Here is an 18,063-nt window from a genome sequence, read left to right as displayed (position 1 = left end):
TGAGACCAGATATTTTTGAAGGTCTGACAAGCAGTCTCCACAGCAGGAACTTGGGTGGGCGGGAGGGCAGGAAATTCCGGAAAAGACGGATGGTGACCGTAGACCACAAAGAATGGAGTTTTGGATGATGACTCATGGTACATGTTGTTATGGGCGAATTCAGCCCAAGGGAGCAATTCTACCCAGTTGTCTTGGTTGGCTGAAGAGAACATCCTAATAAAAGTCTCAAGATCTTGATTGACTCGTTCCGTTTGTCCGTTAGATTGCGGATGGTAAGACGATGAGAGTGCTAATCGTATGCCCAAGGTTTTACAAAGGGCCCGCCAGAATCTGGAAACGAATTGTACTCCTCTATCTGACACAATCTCAGACGGACATCCATGGATGCGGAAGATTTCTTTAATGAAATGTTCAGCCAGAGTAGACGAGGAAGGTAAACCGGACAGAGGGACGAAATGAGCCATCTTCGAAAATCTGTCTACCACTACCCAAATAGTATTGTGATTCTTACTTGGTGGCAAATCAGTAACGAAATCCATACTAATATGGGTCCAAGGCTTGGACGGAATGGGTAGTGGTCGCAGCAACCCTGCTGGAGTTCTGCGGGAGGATTTGAACTGAGAACATAAATCACAGGAAGCAATAAACTCTTTGACGTCTCTCCTCATTGAAGGCCACCAGTAACTACGAGAGAGAATCTCAAAGGTCTTATGTTCACCGGCGTGTCCAGAAAAACGAGAGGCATGGAACCACGAAAGGATTTTCCTCCTCAGAGTAGGAGGCACGAGGGTCTTCCCAAATGGTAGCATTTTGGTGGATGACGCAGCCAGAGAAATACATTTGGGGTCTAGAATAGCATGGTTGGGAACCTCTTCTACATCAGAGGACGTCACAAAAGCTCGAGATAGAGCGTCAGCTTTCTTGTTCTTAGCAGCTGGTTTGAAGGTTATAATTAATTCAAAACGGGAAAAGAAAAGAGACCATCTTGCTTGACGAGGGTTCAAGCATTGAGCAGATTGCAAATATGACAAGTTCTTATGATCCGTGAAGATCGTCACAGAATGGCGAGCTCCTTCCAACAAGTATCTCCATTCCTCTAATGCAGCTTTGATGGCCAGCAACTCCTTGTCCCCGATAGTATAGTTTTTCTCTGCGGGCAGAAGACCCCGAGAGTAGAAGGCACAAGGATGTAATTTTTGTTGCTCCGAGCGTTGGGAGAGAATAGCTCCTAAGCCCACATTAGAGGCATCTACTTCTAGGAAGAAGGGGAGTGTCACATCAGGTTGTCGCAGAATGGGAGCAGACGAGAAGGACTCTTTGAGGATTTGAAAGGCTTGGAGAGCCTCAGATGACCATTGCTTAGTATTAGCCCCTTTCCGAGTTAAGGCCACAATGGGAGATGCAATGGATGAGAAGTCTTGAATGAAGCGTCTATAGTAATTGGCAAAACCTAAAAAACGCTGGATGGCACGAAGAGTAGTTGGCTGAGGCCAATGTAGTACAGCATTTACTTTGTCTGGATCCATCTTCAGGCCAACTCCGGAAACTATATACCCCAAGAATGGAATCTGGGGTAACTCGAATGAACATTTTTCCAATTTACAGAACAATGAGTTTTTCCGTAGTCTGGAGAGGACCTCTGCCACATGTTGGTGATGAGAAGGCAGGTCCTGTGAGAAGATCAATATGTCGTCCAGGTAGACAACGACACATACATATAATAAGTCCCGAAAGATCTCATTGATGAAACCCTGGAAAACCGCGGGGGCATTACACAGCCCGAAGGGCATTACTAAATATTCGTAATGCCCATCTCTGGTGTTAAACGCGGTCTTCCATTCGTCACCGGAACGGATTCTAATTAAATTGTAGGCACCACGAAGATCCAACTTAGTAAATATCCGAGCTCCCTTGATGCGATCAAATAGCTCAGTGATCAGCGGAATGGGATACCGATTCTTGATAGTAATGGCGTTGAGTCCACGAAAATCTATACAAGGGCGTAATGATCCATCCTTCTTTTTGACGAAGAAGAACCCAGCTCCAGCGGGAGAGGTGGAAGGTCGAATGAACCCACGCTGGAGATTCTCCTGTATGTACTCAGATGTGGCTTGAGTTTCAGGTAACGAGAGAGGATAGACCCGACCCCTGGGAGGAGTCTTGCCAGGTAGAAGGTCGATCGGACAATCCCAAGAACGATGAGGAGGAAGACGTTCAGACTGAGCTTTATCAAACACATCGGCAAATGAAGCATACTGAGGAGGGAGTCCCGGGGAGGACGATGAGATGGAAGATTGCTGTACTTTAAGAGGAATAACTTGAGAGAGACAACGATGGTGACATTCAGGCCCCCAAGACGTAACTTGAGGGGTGCGCCAGTCAATCTGGGGAGAGTGACATTGAAGCCATGGAAGGCCTAAGACAATCGGACTTGTCGTAACAGGAAGAATTAAAAACGAAATTTCTTCATGGTGTAGTACACCAATCTGAAGGGTTACTGGAGACGTACTCTGGGTGATGAGACCATTGATGAGACGTGATCCATCTATAGCCGTCACAGTAATGGGTGTTTTTAAAGTGATCACTGGTAGGGACCATTGATTCACTAGTGATTTAGAAATGAAATTTCCTGCTGCTCCGGAATCAATCAATGCCTGTGACTCAAAGGATTTGGTAGCAAAGGAAATCGTAACATCGAAAGCGCAGACTTTAGATTTCATAGACAATGGAGAGGACTCCAGGGACCCTAACTTCACCTCTCCAGAACTAGTTAGGGCCTGGCATTTCCCGATTTCTTAGGGCAAGAACTGAGCATATGTGTGGAATCAGCACAATAGATACAGAGTCTATTCTTTACTCTTCGTTTCCTCTCTTCTAAAGATAATTTGGAACGTCCTATCTCCATGGGAATCACAGAAGGTGAAACTGGACGAAATTGAGGGTTTAAACGAAGAGGTGCTTTAGCAGAAGTTGTTTTCTCAGATTCTCTTTCACGAAATCTCATGTCTACACGATGGCAAAGAGAGATCAAATCTTCTAGTGACGAAGGAAGCTCTTGGGTAGTCAGTGCATCTTTAATTTTATCGGAGAGCCCCTGCCAGAAGGCGGCAACTAATGCTTCAGTGTTCCACTGAAGTTCAGAGGCTAAGATCCTAAATTGAATGACATACTGTCCTACTGTATGGGAGCCTTGTCGCAAACGAAGAATGCTGGAAGCAGCGGAGGTCACACGACCTGGTTCATCGAACACACTTCGGAACGTGGAAATGAATTTGGCACTATCTTGTAGAATTGGATCGTTTCTTTCCCACAGAGGGGAGGCCCAAGCCAGGGCTTGTCCAGAAAACAATGAGATAAGATAGGCCACTCTGGAACGATGGGTAGAAAAATTTTGAGGTTGGAGTTCAAAATGGACTGAACATTGGTTAAGGAAACCTCTACAAGTTTTGGGGTCCCCGTCATATTTTGACGGAGTAGGCAGGTGAAGCGTAGGAGCTGTAGACACCTGGGATGGCACTGGGGAAACGGAGGAAAGCACAGGAGCTTCAATACTAGCTGTAACAGTCTGTCCAGATGTTCCTTGGGAGGTTAACGATTGGTAACATTGAAGTAACAGCTGTTGGCGAGCATCCTGTTGCTCCACACGGCTGACCAGATGCTGCAGCATCTCTTTAGCAGTAGGTTCCGTATCTGGGTCTGTCATGGCCTGATCTTACTGTCACGGGCACTAGGAGTCTTTACCCAGGGATCACCAGGTGATAGGCTTACCAGAGCAGTATAGGTGGTAATATGGTACTCTGGTAGCAGGGTGATCACGGAACAGGAAATAGCAGATGATGAGATGCTCAGGAAAGTCTATGACTAGCAGCACTGGCAATATGGAGGTAGTAATACACGAGGAACTGTATGGACAAAGGACACGTGAAGGTAGTCAGTGGTCTGCGGTAGCAAGTTGTACCACTGCTATAGTGAGGAGGAATGTCCAACAGAAACGAGGAGGTGATGAGAGTCAGCGGTCTGCGGATAGCAAGTTGTACCGCTGTCTGAGTGAAGGAATGGAATCCAAGTGGAGGTATCCGGGGAGTCAGTGGTCTGCGTTAGCAAGTTGTACCACTGCTATGTGAGAGGATACTGGAACAGGTGAAACTGTAAACAGGAGTCAGTGGTCTGCCACTAGCAAGTTGTACTACTGAATATATATGTGAGGAGGTGCACGGGGAGAGACTGCAACACAATATATACACGGGCACCTTGACTTTGATCCACAGTAATATGCACAATATAAATGTATAAATGACTGAACAACACTGCCAATATAGAAAGTCTCTTGAAGTAATCCGGCATGAGATAACACAGTCAATGATGGCAGTAGTGTCAGCAGATAGTACACTCCAGAGGAGAACCAACACAGTCAATGATGGCAATAGACTCAGCGGATAGTACACTCCAGAGGAGAACCAACACAGTCCAGCAAGGTATGCAATACACAGCACAGTCAATGGGAAGTATGCATACCGTGGTTCAGGAGAAGGCAGTCAGACAGGAGTGCAGAGATACCTGAAGGGCAGGAGGCCAGCAGGATACAAGTCCCTGGATGGGTGAAGCAGGGGTCTAGCAGGTGCAGCGCACAGGTAGGTAGACCAGCAGGGAACACAGGAAGGCGTGGAGAGCGGATCAGCAGTAGATGGATGAGTAGCGCTGAGAAGTAACAGCAGCGGGTCTCTGCGGGAATACGGAGGTAACCAATAGCAACCAGCAGGTGCAGTAACGATGGGACACCGGAGCAGAGTTGAACTGGAACAGATGATCACGGAGAGTAGCGGGTAGCAATAGTGGCAGCAGACTCAAGGAAACACGGTAGAGTAGACGAGGACTGAAGACTGAAGCGCACAGAGGCAGCGGATAGGAATCAGCTAAACAGTCACGATGAAACACAGACGGGTTGCAGGTTGAAGACTGTAGTGCACGGAGGCAGCGGATAGGAATCAGCTGGCAGTCACGATGATGAAACACAGACGAGTTGCAGGTTGAAGCCTGTAGTGCACGGAGGCAGCGGATAGGAATCAGCTGGCAGTCACAATCATGAACAGGTGAGTGGATGTGGTTGAAGCCTGTAATGCACGGAGGCAGCGGATAGGCATCAGCTAACAGTCCCAATGATACATGGTAGAGTTGAAGTGATTAGAAGACTGTAGTGCACGGAGGCAGCGGATAGGAATCAGCTCACAGTCACGATGATATAGTAGATGGTAGAAGTGGTATGGGAACCACAGTAGCAGAAGTGGTTTGGAAACCACAGAGGTAGAAGTGGTTTGGAAACCACAGGAATCAGCAGGGCTGAATGAACAAGGAAACACAGGAACACCTTCAGAGACTCATGGGGAATGAGACTCCAAGATCAGGCAATGTGGTGATGACCACAGGTGCTTAATATAGGGAGGTTGCCTGATCTGCCAATTAAGTTAAAGGAACATACACTGAAGGTTTGGAAAGGGCTGCGCATGCGCAGTCCCTCAGGATAGAGGACGTCCACGGTTCCTAATAGTCCGGGAAGAAGCACTCACAGTCCGGTGAGTGACACTATGTGTATCTGTCTCTGTCTTAATATTAAGATGGGATTTAGTTAGACTTTACCAACTATGCTGTACAACCCTATACAATATATGCTCCAGCCGATCACAGGATTGAGCTTGTTTACGAGCAAATACCTCTATGAATATCTTTGGTCTTTTCATATTGTCATCGTTATGTTTATTAGTTACTCCATACCATGTGATCGTGGTAGTATAAGATCGTATTGCTACAACAACAAACTAAGTTTTGATACTGTAGGCAATGATTGTATCCCGCAGCCTATATGTATCTGTCTCAATGTTAAGACAGCATTTAGTTAGATCTTTATCAATTACGTGGCAGAACTCCCTATAATTGTATATGTTTGTAATTTTGTTCAAACCGATCACATGATCGGGTCTGTCAGCGAACAAATACTTTTTATGAATGACTTTAGTCTTTGATTGGAGAAACACTTTCCATGACAATCACAATGTGGATTGGTTGTTTCACACCACATGATCGGAACAACAGAGTATTTAGTGACCCCCTTATGATTGACCATCTATACCTCTGATGAAACGGCGGTGAACACCGAGAAACGCGTCAGGACATCTGAGCTGTATTTTTCTTGGAAATTTTCACTTTGTGGACCAGTTCCTAAACCCCGGGGTTTGAAATTGTCTTACAATCCCCTTGTTTTTATCACACGGAACTCAATGCTGACGAGCGGATTCCAGTTCAATTTATCGGAGACAACTACAGGTTGGAATACATTTTTTCTATACCCAATATTGTACAAGTCCTTTTTTCAGATATATCCGCTACATCTATATACATGGCTATGCACTATCCATAGTGCGGATTTTTTTCTACCGGGACTATGAAATATTAGCCATCTATAAATTATGGCTTAAGTTTTTTAAATTTTTTTCTCTTTTTTTATATTTTGTATAAGCAATTACAAGTGGTCATACACAATATATTGTGCGGACAATTGTCATAACCAATTCAATTAATTTACATTTTATCATCAAAAAATATATTGGGTTCTACTACATCTTCATTGGATTCTACAACCTTATATTAGATTATTTGACTTACCAATTAAGGATCATACCCACAATACTGTTATTTCTGGTCTTTTTTAAGATTATATTGCAGTTTCAGTTTTTCAAATGTATCTATAAGCATATATGAGATAATAAATTGTTTTATATCAGATTTCAAGCTTTGCGCTATTTCTGTATTTTTCCTGTTTACATGTTGTGCTTTAGCAGGACCCAGAACATGCACAGAACAGCTGCAGCTTGATATCACCAATTAGGTTGATTAGCGCCCGCTTATTTTGTTGTTTGTGTCAGTGAGAGACACTGCCGGCACATTGAAACAGCTGCCGACCAATGCAAAACAATGATCACACTGTCTGTCAGTGACAGTGTGTATAAAGTTATTGTCAGGACCTGCCCCCTCCCCTTCCAGAATGCTGTGCTCCGCTCCACCCCATAGTTGCCAATTCCGCTTATAACAAGCGGAATCGGGCTTCTTTTTTTGTGAAGTTGCGTTTTTTTTTCCACTGCTGCGGGTAGCTTGTTTTTGGGCTTCGACACGGTCTCCAAGTCCTCAGGCTGCATAATTGTTTTTTTTGGGTTTTTTTTCCCTCTGTTACCATTTTGTGATTTTGTGATTTTGCATTGCAGCGAATTCCTCCAATGAAGTGGCGCTTTGTGGGTGGGCGGAGTCAGAGGAGGACGTGGAATAAATCACAGGAAGACGGATCTACAGCAACCTACTGAAATAAGTGCTGTGACAGACACACGATCGCTGCACTAATAGCAGGTAACATTGCTATATAACACCCTCCCCTCCCATTCAGTAAGCTGCTTTCAGAGCCTTATTTTATACTGTTATATCATGGGGCTGTGTGGTATAGATATACCAGTATCCTAAATTACAGCATTTGCTTTTTTATTTGCCCTATCAGTGTATAAATGTGTCCTCTTGTGTTTATAAAGGTTATCTAAATGGAGATTCAGTGTAGAAATTAGTGTTATAGAAAAGGACGGTCCCATCTAAGTTGGGCTTTTTAGGATTGGTTTGGGCTTGTTTTTCACTAACCGGTTGCTTGTTTTTCATTTCAGAGTTGGCAACCCTGCTCCACCCCTCCTCTGAGAAGAATGTGAGGAGCGGCCATTGCTGACTGCTGTGCTGATTATCCAGGAGGGAAGAAATATAGGTAAGTAAATGTTATATTGTAATTAAAATATTTTTTTTAAAAAACTTAGGAAATAGGGTGATCTATCCAGGAGCAAAAACTGAGGGAGTGTAGTGGGGAAGTAAAAGCTATGGGGGCGGGGGGTATAATGATTATTTTTTTGTTTTTTATGTATTCTCCCCAGTCCCTCTCATCTACCCCCCTGTGTCACCTTCTCCCCAAGCCCTATCATCTACCCCTCTGTGTCACCTTCTCCCCAGGCCCTATCATCTACCCCCCTGTGTCACCTTCTCCCCAGGCCCTGTCATCTAACCCCTGTGCCACCTTCTCCCCAGTCCCTCTCATCTACCCCCCTGTGCCACCTTCTCCCCTATGCCACCTTCTCCCCTGTCCCTCTCATCTACCCCCCCCTGTGCCACCTTCTCCCCTGACCCTATCATCTACCCCCCTTGTGCCACCTTCTCCCCTGTCCCTCTCATCTACCCCCTGTCCAACCTTCTCCCCTGTCCCTCTAATCTACCCCTGTGCCACCTTCTCCCCTGACCCTATCATCTACCCCCTTGTGCCATTTTCTCCCCTGTCCCTCTCATCTACCCCCTGTCCAACCTTCTCCCCTGTCCCTCTCATCTACCCCCCTTGTGCCACCTTCTCACAAGGCCCTCTCATTTACCCACCCATGTGCCACCTTCTCCCCAGACCCTCTCCTCTACCCCTCCCCCCCTTGGGCCACCTTCTCCCCTGTCCCTCTCATCTACCCCCCCCCCTTTGGCCACCTTATCCCCTGTCCCTCTCATCTACCCCCCTCTCTGCGCCACCTTCTCTCCTATCCCTCTCATCTACCCCCCCCCCTCGCCACCTTCTCCCCTGACATTCTCATCTACCCCCCTGCACCATCTTCTCCCCTATTCCTCTTACTTGTCATCCTGCAGCCCACTTCCAGCACTGGGTTTATATGGGTTTAAAAATCCAAATTTATATAGTGTATGTTTGGTAAAGTACAGGAAATAGAAAATTTGTCATTTTCATATTCATAAGCTATGACTTCTATTTTTCTCCACATAGTTAGCTTCTGTTGCTGTGCAAAAGATACAGGTGTAGCCGAGGGCTCTTATATTTCTTCCCCACAGTGAGAGAAATTTGTATAGGTTACACCTGTATTTTTAAGGCTACCAGCTACACAACAATACAAAAGAATGATGTGGCCAAAAATAGAAGTCATAGCTTAATTTCCAATATATATCATTATATCAGTAAGTAATTTTAAATAAATTACAGCTGTTACTGCAGTAACTTGCCATCGGGCAGAAATGGAGCTTGGACAGTGTTGAAAGCATCAGGCATCAGTGCACCTGGACTGCAGTCTTGCCAGTCAGGAGAAGGTAAGAGTGGTTATTTTTTTTACACTCCACCTTGAACCAAATACTTACATACTTCTTTATATATTGTTTGTTTTAGACCGCCAGAGTATGGGGGGGGGGGGGGGGCGAGGGGCGATTGGCTGAAAGTTTGCCTAGGGTGCCTAGAGACCTTGCACCGGCCCTGGCCATTCTTGCATATTGTGCAAGTCTTTCTAGGAAGATGCATTTGTGATTCTCAATAATGCATTGTTCACCTTCCACCACCCCCACATCACAGCCCTTTATATATTTATTGCCACCTCAATATTCCACTCACCTCTAATAACCACTCAATAATTTCTTTCTTATCTTCATTTCTTAACTACAATATCCTCAACCTGCCAGCAAAAAATAAAACAATTTAAATCTTAAAATGATCTTCTTTACCTTGCAATCTTTCTGCATTTAAGAGCCAGTGATATATACACAAAATCCAGTTTTTTCCCACATCTCCCATGAAATGTATTCTGATCTTGTACACTATAGAAATCCAGCAAAAATATCACATGTCCCATGAACGCTTTCTTTTAAACAACCTCTAACAACTCCCAATAAAGAACCATAGGTCACACAATCAGACACTGCCTCACCTGCTGACCTTTCACACAGTGGTCTCTACTTCACCCGCACCTTCAGGCCTGGAGGCAGACAAGGAGGTGGGGATGGACTCCTCCTTTCTCCAGGCTGGAGATTCACCTGTTCCTTTACTTATTTTTCCTTCTTTTCTTCTTATCCCTTTATACTACTGGGATTTTAAACCCTTCTTTTAACAATTCTCAAACCCCACTCCCACATTTTTTATCCTCTGACATCCCTGCCATAATCTTGAGTTATTTCATATCCTAATACATGGTCCATATTCTCCTTTTGCCTCTAAACTACTCTCCCTAACATCATATTTTGGCCTCTCCCAATATATCAACTCCCCTACACATTGTGATGACCACTGCCTTGGCCTCGTTTTCTTTAGTGTAGCCCTGGCATCAATGCAGTGTAACACTGGCATCAATGTTAGACTCCATGCCCTCGACATGGGTATTTTCAACCTAAGCAAGTCACAGGATCCTAACTCCCAGTGTGTTCCTGATACATCATTATTCAACCATGCAATAATTGTACAAATTATTCTGAAAAAATAATTCTGAGTCAAATTATCTCTCACCTTACTGTCCAATCTATGTCAATATCCCTCTTGATAAACTTACCTGCACATGCCTCACATGCTTCCTTTTTTCACGCAACCCTCAGCCATGCTTTCATTACCAACACTCCATAAAGACTGGACTGGTTTAAGTATTAAGTGATTTGCTTCCAATGCTCCTTCACCTCTCTGTTGCATTTGACACCATCAACCACTCACTTGTCATACAAATGCTGCAATTCCTAGCTCCTCAAGGACACAGTCCTATCCTGGTTCTCATCTTACTTATCAAACTGCTCCTCCAGTGTTTATTTCTCTGGATTCACATCTTATCTGCTTCCTCTATTGGGTCATTAGAATACTACAACACTTAGTCCTATTCCCTCTGCTCTTCTCAAATTTTACCACTTCTCTTGGAAAACTAATAAGCTCCTCTGTGTTTCAGTATCACCTCTATGCAGTTGACACCCAAATGTATCTATCCTTTCACTATCTGTGTTGGCCCACATTACTAAATGTCTTTACGACTATTCATTTTGGATATCCTCTAGCCACCACAAACTTTCAAAAACTGAGCTATTAATATTTCCACCAGCCAACAACACTCCATGTTGACAACACAACAGGAAATAAAAGAAAGAGATATGCATATATTTGCAAATGTGTGTGACTAAGACTACGGGGTAAATGTATCAATCTGCGGGTTCTTCAACACCCGCGTGTTCAGCCTCTTCTGCGATTAAATTTCAAGCTGCGCTGCATTGTAAAGGGAAGTTAACCCTTTACAATGCAGCGCCGCTTGAAATTTAATCGCGGAAGAGGCTGAACACGCGGGTGTTGAAGAACCCGCAGATTGATACATTTACCCCTACATCTTATTTCTAAATTAGAGGCAGTTTTAATTATACTTTTTTTACTGTCTGACAGCAGTATGCTGGAGGATTCTGTGCGTTTCTTGCCTAGATAACCCCTCCCTTTCAAGCACCTGTTGTTCCTTATAAATTGATTGAGTCACTTACATTTTGTGTATTAACATGAAAACAAACCCTACCCAACTCAAACACCCTGCCTAGGTGTCAGATTTGATTAAGAATTGTCCTTTGTTCCCCTTATACAATTCTGTTATATGCTCTAAGATACATCTCCAGAATATGCATACAGCACACAGGCATATATATATATCACTTCACTTGTCCCAAAATATTACCTAGCTCAATGCCTCTGCCATGTGCCTCTCATCCTCACTCATAACCTGCCCTCATTCCTGGTTGTGGGACTTTTTTCACTTGCGTTCACTCCCTTGTATAATATTTTCCCCTGACACCCAAACCTTCAGGTGTTCTCTGAAAGTGCATATGTATCAAATTCCTGGACCACTTTCTTACCCTCCCTAGGCTATTCTACTTAATTGTCACTGCTCTACACCATTCGTTCAAAAATTACATTTATTTTCTTTCTATACGCATATAACCTCCTGACCCCTGCACCAGCATTGCTGTGTGACTGCATTATATAGCCCCACTTTTAATATACAAAGTCATTAGCAAAATTGCACCAAATACATCTTTTCCCTTGTTTCAAAATATCTCCCAACTCAACCCCTCCTCTATGCTCAAAATCAGCTCCTCTTATTCACGTTCATTACTTGCTCACATTCCAGGTCACTTGCCTTTTTTTGGGCTGCATCCACTCTGTGGAATTCCTCTGTGGTTTTCGTACAGCAAAACCTAGCCGCTAGGGGAAAGTTTTGCTGTACGAAAGGCTTGCAGGCTAGGCTAGGCTGCAAACCAACATGAAAACTCACCTCTTTGGATGAGCTTTTCCTGACCCATCTCCCTAGGCTATTGCACATGATTATCATCCCTGTACAAAGTTCATTCAAAACTTAACTGAATCATAGTGCTCCACTTTTACCCATTGCTGTCTGGCTTGACCAATATGCAATCTGTGTAATTTAATCTCATGTATAAGGCTCCTATTTTCCTATAGATTGAACACAGGCAAACAAAACAGTCTTACCCCCTTATATGCAGCAAGGAACCCCCTGTAAAATGTGCCTTCTCTGCCCCCTTATCTCATTTCAATAATCTCGCTCCACAATATGTGATCTCATTTTCATGTTTCTTGGCAAATATAACACATACTTGCCAACTCTCCCTGAATGTCAGGGAGACTCCCTGAAATAGGGGTGATCTCCCTCACTCCCTGAAGAGTCTGGCATTCTCCCTGATGCTGAGCCAGTACAAGACGTGGTTGGCTTCGCCATCTGTAGCATGATGACACAGTTCAGAAATTGTGTCCTATGTCCATGCATTGATGCCTATGGAGGTGGCCATTTTCATGGAGACCAAGAATCAAAGACTGAAAGGTAAGACAACATGACTTCAGTAATGGAGACAGAAATGTAAAAGACACTTCAGTCTCCAGAGATTAATTAGCTGCTTTTTTTTAACGCATAGTTGTCTGCTCTCCTAAAATGTCCGTCAAGCCCCATCCCCACACGCCCACCTCCCCCGGGATCTCCCTGAAGCCAAGGAAGAAAAGTTGGCAAGTGTGATATAACAGCATACTTCATATACAGCTTGGAAGGCTCTAACTCCACCCAGCTTTGCTTATTAGTTTGTGCAAACATTTCCTCCTCCACAAATGCTGTCATATTTCTCCACAAACCCATGTGCTTTGGTGGAAATCGAGATACACAGCACCAGTAAAGTAAAGTGGAATTTGCGCTTACTGTACCGTAATTCCTAGATATTACTCATAGCACGTGTTTAGGAATAACTGACACAAAAGGTCACAACACAAGTACAAAATATTTGGGTCCACTGGGTTTTTTGTTATTTGTAAATACCCCTATCCTTCCAAGTTGTAAATTCATAGGTTCATACCCACATCCTGCTTTAGGACCTGCGCACATTAAATCAAAGTGTGTCTTTCTTGGGAAAAGTGAACAGTGGAATCAGTTTAAATGTCATTTTGACATCAATCCTTACAAAGCAATCCTTTCTTAATTTCACATTTCCATTTTTTTTTGCCGAATTCTGCTTGGTTTAGCATCATGTGTGTCTTAAGTAAATCATAAGAGTCAGGGATGTATCAGGACTGTATTAATTACTTGAGTTTATTTGTTGCGCTCCAATGTTTTCTGTTTTTTTTTTATTGTCTGAAAAGCATCTTCAAAATCCACCTGGGATGTGTCCTATTGGAAACTATAGTTCAATGCCTGGTATCTACCATCTCCAAGGACGTGTTCATCTATACATAAAATAACTTACATAATGTAATTTTGCAGGGATAAAAATGCCCCTTCTAAATAGAGAATGCCCGTCCTCACCAGCACACATTCTCCACCCTCACAATCTCATCCTGCAAAACAAAATCAGTTTGTTTTGCATTTTAGTGCACAAGTAGCGTGTTTGCCAGGCTCTTCCCATCAGAAGATGCAAAATGTTGTAACCCTGCTGAAGATGCATCCTTGGCTCACACATACATGCATTTCTTCATAAGCACAGGTGCATTCATGTCAATATAGACATATGCACACAGAGCATACTTGGCAACTTTTAAAACCTTCCATGATTTGCAGCTTCATGCAACAGAGGAAAGCGCAATGATGACATAAATTACGTCATTAAGCCCTGTCTTCTACTTTACCAGTGAAGTAAGCGGATGCCTGCTCTTCCCGGGAGTTTGAGAGAAGCACCTAGACTAGGCCTGTCCAACCTGCGGCCCTCCAGATGTTGTGAAACTACAAGTCCCAGCATGCCCTACCAGCTATCAACTGGTTGTCTACCTGCAAAGCATGCTGGGGCTTGTAGTTTCACAACACCTGGAGGGCCGCAGGTTGGACAGGCCTGACCTAGACAGTCCTGGAGAGTCGGCAAGTATGACTGAGAGGGGTGCATCTTTTTACACTTTCATAAATGACCTTAAGACACAATATAATTCTCACTTCTCCCTATTTAAAGCAGCATCTTTTCCTTCTCGTTTCGTATATCTTTAACCCTTCCCTATGCCAACAAGCATCGCTTGCTTTTATACCTCTTGCTTGTTAGGTGATACTCAGAAAAGGCCAGTCTTCCAATACAGACGTTTTGAGCAATAAGAAAAGTATCATGGCATATGATCAACTATATTCCAAGAATACAGAAGTGGTTTAAAGAATGAAACAAAATTTGATCAGTATCCATGTGTGTGCACATGATAAAACCACTACATAACTTTTTGTACATATAAGGAGATTACAGTGATTTTTAAATTAAATTGTTGCAATAGTAAATAACACATTTTTCATTCATCTACTAAAACAAGCTGGGCAGTTTAATATAAGATATTGTCATAGCTCTCAGAGTAGCTGCAGGTTGCCAGATTGGAATGGTACTCCATTTATAGGGGTTGACTTAGCATAGGGGGTGCCAGGAGTACAGCAATGCGACTACTCTTTTTGGGTGATATTTGATTATTCTTTTCAAACTTGAGATGAATACATTGTACGGGTTTCAGAGGCACAGAAATAAAGAAGAGGAAGACATACCATTTAGGAAACTAGATAACCTGCAGCGTAATTTCAGAGGTCAATTATTTTTCTAACCCCAAGCCTGGGATGCACAATAGTGTCTAGAAGTGGGATCACATGCATTCTATGTGACAGTCATACAAAATGCATCGCTGTCACAGAGAATTATATTTTGAGAGCTGGGATGGGTCTGTTAGTATTCATGCCCATCAGCATATCTGCAGCAGCAAATCACTTGCAATAGTGATCTAATACTATATTATATGCCAGCTAACATATAGTAATGGTCAGGAATCATAAGACCCCTATCCATTATACTAGGATCACTGGGATGGCTCTCCTGGGATCCCCTAGCCCCGTACGCTGCCAGTTTTTAAATTATTTATTTGTTTTACACAGTCCTCTGTATATGGGAACTGTTAATTTCATTATTTGCCATTATCTATTTACTATACATTAAACTGTTCCAGTCCTGCAACGTGAGGTCTATGGAATTGAGGGTGAGCTGATCCAGTTACCGCCAGGGGCAGGAGTCAGGGTAGCAAAGGACGCCTGGCTGGTTCTATTGAGAACTGCCTGGGTCGTCCCTAGCAGGGATGGATCTAAGCATGGACATACCAAGCTGCCACCCGGAGTCTGCCAGGGCAGGGGCCCTAAACTAACAGGGGCCTATTTTTCCTTTTATGTAACCTTGGAGGGGATCCTGGCTAGGCAGCCCGAACATTGCTGCGCTTCCTGGTGACTTGTCTCACACCCAGGACAAGCCATCCTGTTTTGTTCCTCCTGTTCCATCCCTCTATCCTTACTCCTTCTAGCGTCTCTCCACATGGGCCAACTCCCTATTCCCCCTTGTTACCTGCGGAGACTTCACTACTCCATCACTTCCAGGAGGCAGACAGAGGAGTCTGCCTCTCACAGCATTCTATAGTGATGGACTGCAGGTTATTTATGTTACGATTTAATATCGGGGTTGGTTGATGGAAAATAGACCTATTTAAATATGAATGCTGTTTAATGACAGACCTTGTTTGGTGGAACAGGCCTATTTATTAAACATAAATTCTATTAAGCTAATGTCAGAGCTAGTTAGTGGGAAGGAGGCCTAGAGTGTTCACTCTTTGCTCTGCTTTTCTTTGACAGAGCCCCAACATTCCAGGATCCAGACAATCAGCAATCGAGCTTAAGACACCAGAAGTTGCAGGTAGCAGCCAAAGCTGTAAGACCAAGTAGGAGAAAGCAGCATTGATCTGTAAGGATTTAGCTGTGACTGCAGGAACAGTTGACAGGTATATATCGCTTCATGCTACTCTTCTCCAAAAAGGTGGAACCACATGTACCTGTTATTCAATGGAGAACGCTACCTGCTCAGCTATACATGAAATGATGCCCTCTCCACTTTACCACACTGCTAGCATCATTGGTCTGGCCATAGACCTGGAACCATTATGCCAAGGAAAGAACATACCCACATATTATTATTTACTGACAGTTTCTTACTAACAGGAATAGTAAGGATCATCATTTCTAAAAGTGCACAATTGTGGGCCTGCAGTGCAAATGATGTCTTGTGCTTTGCATAGAAAAATAATAGCAACTGTGAGGCGGCTGCATTTACCATGTTTTTAAAGTCATGTTAAACAACCAAACTATGGGAGGAGATGGGTGGATTGGGCCATGGAAAATGAAATACGGGCTGGACTCACTGATGTACCACATGTTATGTCCACAAGCAAAAAATGAATTTATTAAAATTATATTTAACAGGTGAAGATGGTGCATTTATAAGGGCATTTCCAACTTTGCGGGCAGATGCAGTGCTTTTTTTATCTGGTGTGGAAATGGTGAGGGAGTGGGTGGGAGGGTGGTCTAGTGCTGGGAACGCCTCCTGGTCATTTATCCTCTGACGGTGGCTACTGCTATATAGACTATCGCTGGTCCCTGCTACTCTGTAAATGAGGATTGGGTTACCCAATTCTCCAATGGGTGTTATTTATTTGGGACCAATTTGCTCTATTCACAGTACACCTCTGAGTCTGTGTAGAACATGTACATTCTCTATCAAAACCTAAGTATAGTATTCTGCTTAAGAAGGAATCTACGATGAAAAGACTCACCCGTGTCTACCCACAGACACAGGATCCCTTATGGGAAACTTCTCTTTACAAGAGTTTCAAGAAAACAGCTGTGTCATTTACAAGCGCATGTAAAGCCAGGAGTCAAACACAGTGTGGTTAACTGAATTAACAACCACCACCGAGCAAATACAATGCAATGGTTCACAAGCAGGCTAGGAACAACGTTTGTTCCAGAACTTCCAGTTCAAGAGGATAGTCCTGTACTGAGCAGAGTTCTGAGGGCAGGTACACTTGTCCTGGACAATAATGAAGAGGCGAGTAGTGGAACTGACATCTCCATTTCCTTTTTCACAAAAACAACCCAAAAACTCTAATATGAATTGAAGACGATATGTGGTTTATTTAAAAAAAAATAAAAAAAATTTAAAACAATATTACTTGTATTAAAAGTAAATACATTAAATTATATTTATAGGGAATTCCACCTGCAGGAAATTTTTTACTGCTGGTAATCCATTGCCTATGCAAAATAATTTCTAATGGACAGTAATTAGAACATACTTACCCCATCTGCAGAATACAATCTGAGTGTGGTGCTTCTCTGTCCCTATATACAAACTGTATAATTGTCCTATGGTACTGGATGCTTGCCATGTTTTCGATGTGCATTTCTGTGTTGCACACCATAATTCTGCCCCCAAAACTTGTTGCCTTTGGGGCCTATTTAGGAAACAGTATTCCTCTATTCATTCTTTGAAAACTATTTGCACATTTAAGTGAAATTGACATTTATGATCATTGCAGCAGATATATACAATATCTGCTGCTTTGCATCTGTGTTTGTTTTACTGAGCAGTCCCCATAAAAGTGTATGGGGACTGCAGGGGCAAACGCAGGATTTGTAGAGGGGGGTTTCCACACCACGCCGCCAGTGGGCGTGACCAGCATGCATGGGGGCGTGGCTATAATTTTAGACAGTGCTTGGCTGCTCTCCAACTCTTCCTATCCCCATAATATACATGGGCAATGCTGTGTGCACTACTGTTAGGTGCACGCAACTCTCCCTTTTCTTTCTCAAAAGGTTTTTATTAAGTTTTTAGTAAAAGAATATGTAACAAACAAACAGGGCCGGTGCTAGGGTCCTTGGCGCCCTAGGCACATTTTCA

At 43.4% G+C, this 18,063-nt stretch overlaps 1 protein-coding gene and 1 long non-coding RNA gene across 2 annotated transcripts in view; one reads left to right on the top strand and one right to left on the bottom strand.

Annotated features, from left to right (window-relative positions):
• The window catches only part of LOC142102346 (putative G-protein coupled receptor 34), a 36,093-nt gene that overhangs the window by 9,792 nt on the left and 8,238 nt on the right, over positions 1 to 18,063 (bottom strand). The window lies entirely within an intron of this gene.
• Positions 7,318 to 16,571, top strand: LOC142101540 (uncharacterized). Its single transcript, XR_012679030.1, has 4 exons — positions 7,318 to 7,392; positions 7,695 to 7,789; positions 9,044 to 9,147; positions 15,963 to 16,571. It is a non-coding gene; the product is annotated as an uncharacterized LOC142101540 (long non-coding RNA).

The sequence above is a fragment of the Mixophyes fleayi genome, chromosome 9 (assembly GCF_038048845.1).
Source record: "Mixophyes fleayi isolate aMixFle1 chromosome 9, aMixFle1.hap1, whole genome shotgun sequence".
In the NCBI taxonomy this organism is placed as follows: Eukaryota; Metazoa; Chordata; class Amphibia; order Anura; family Limnodynastidae; genus Mixophyes; species Mixophyes fleayi.
Note: the sequence above shows the minus strand (reverse complement) of the source record. Positions and strands in the feature narration are given on the sequence as shown.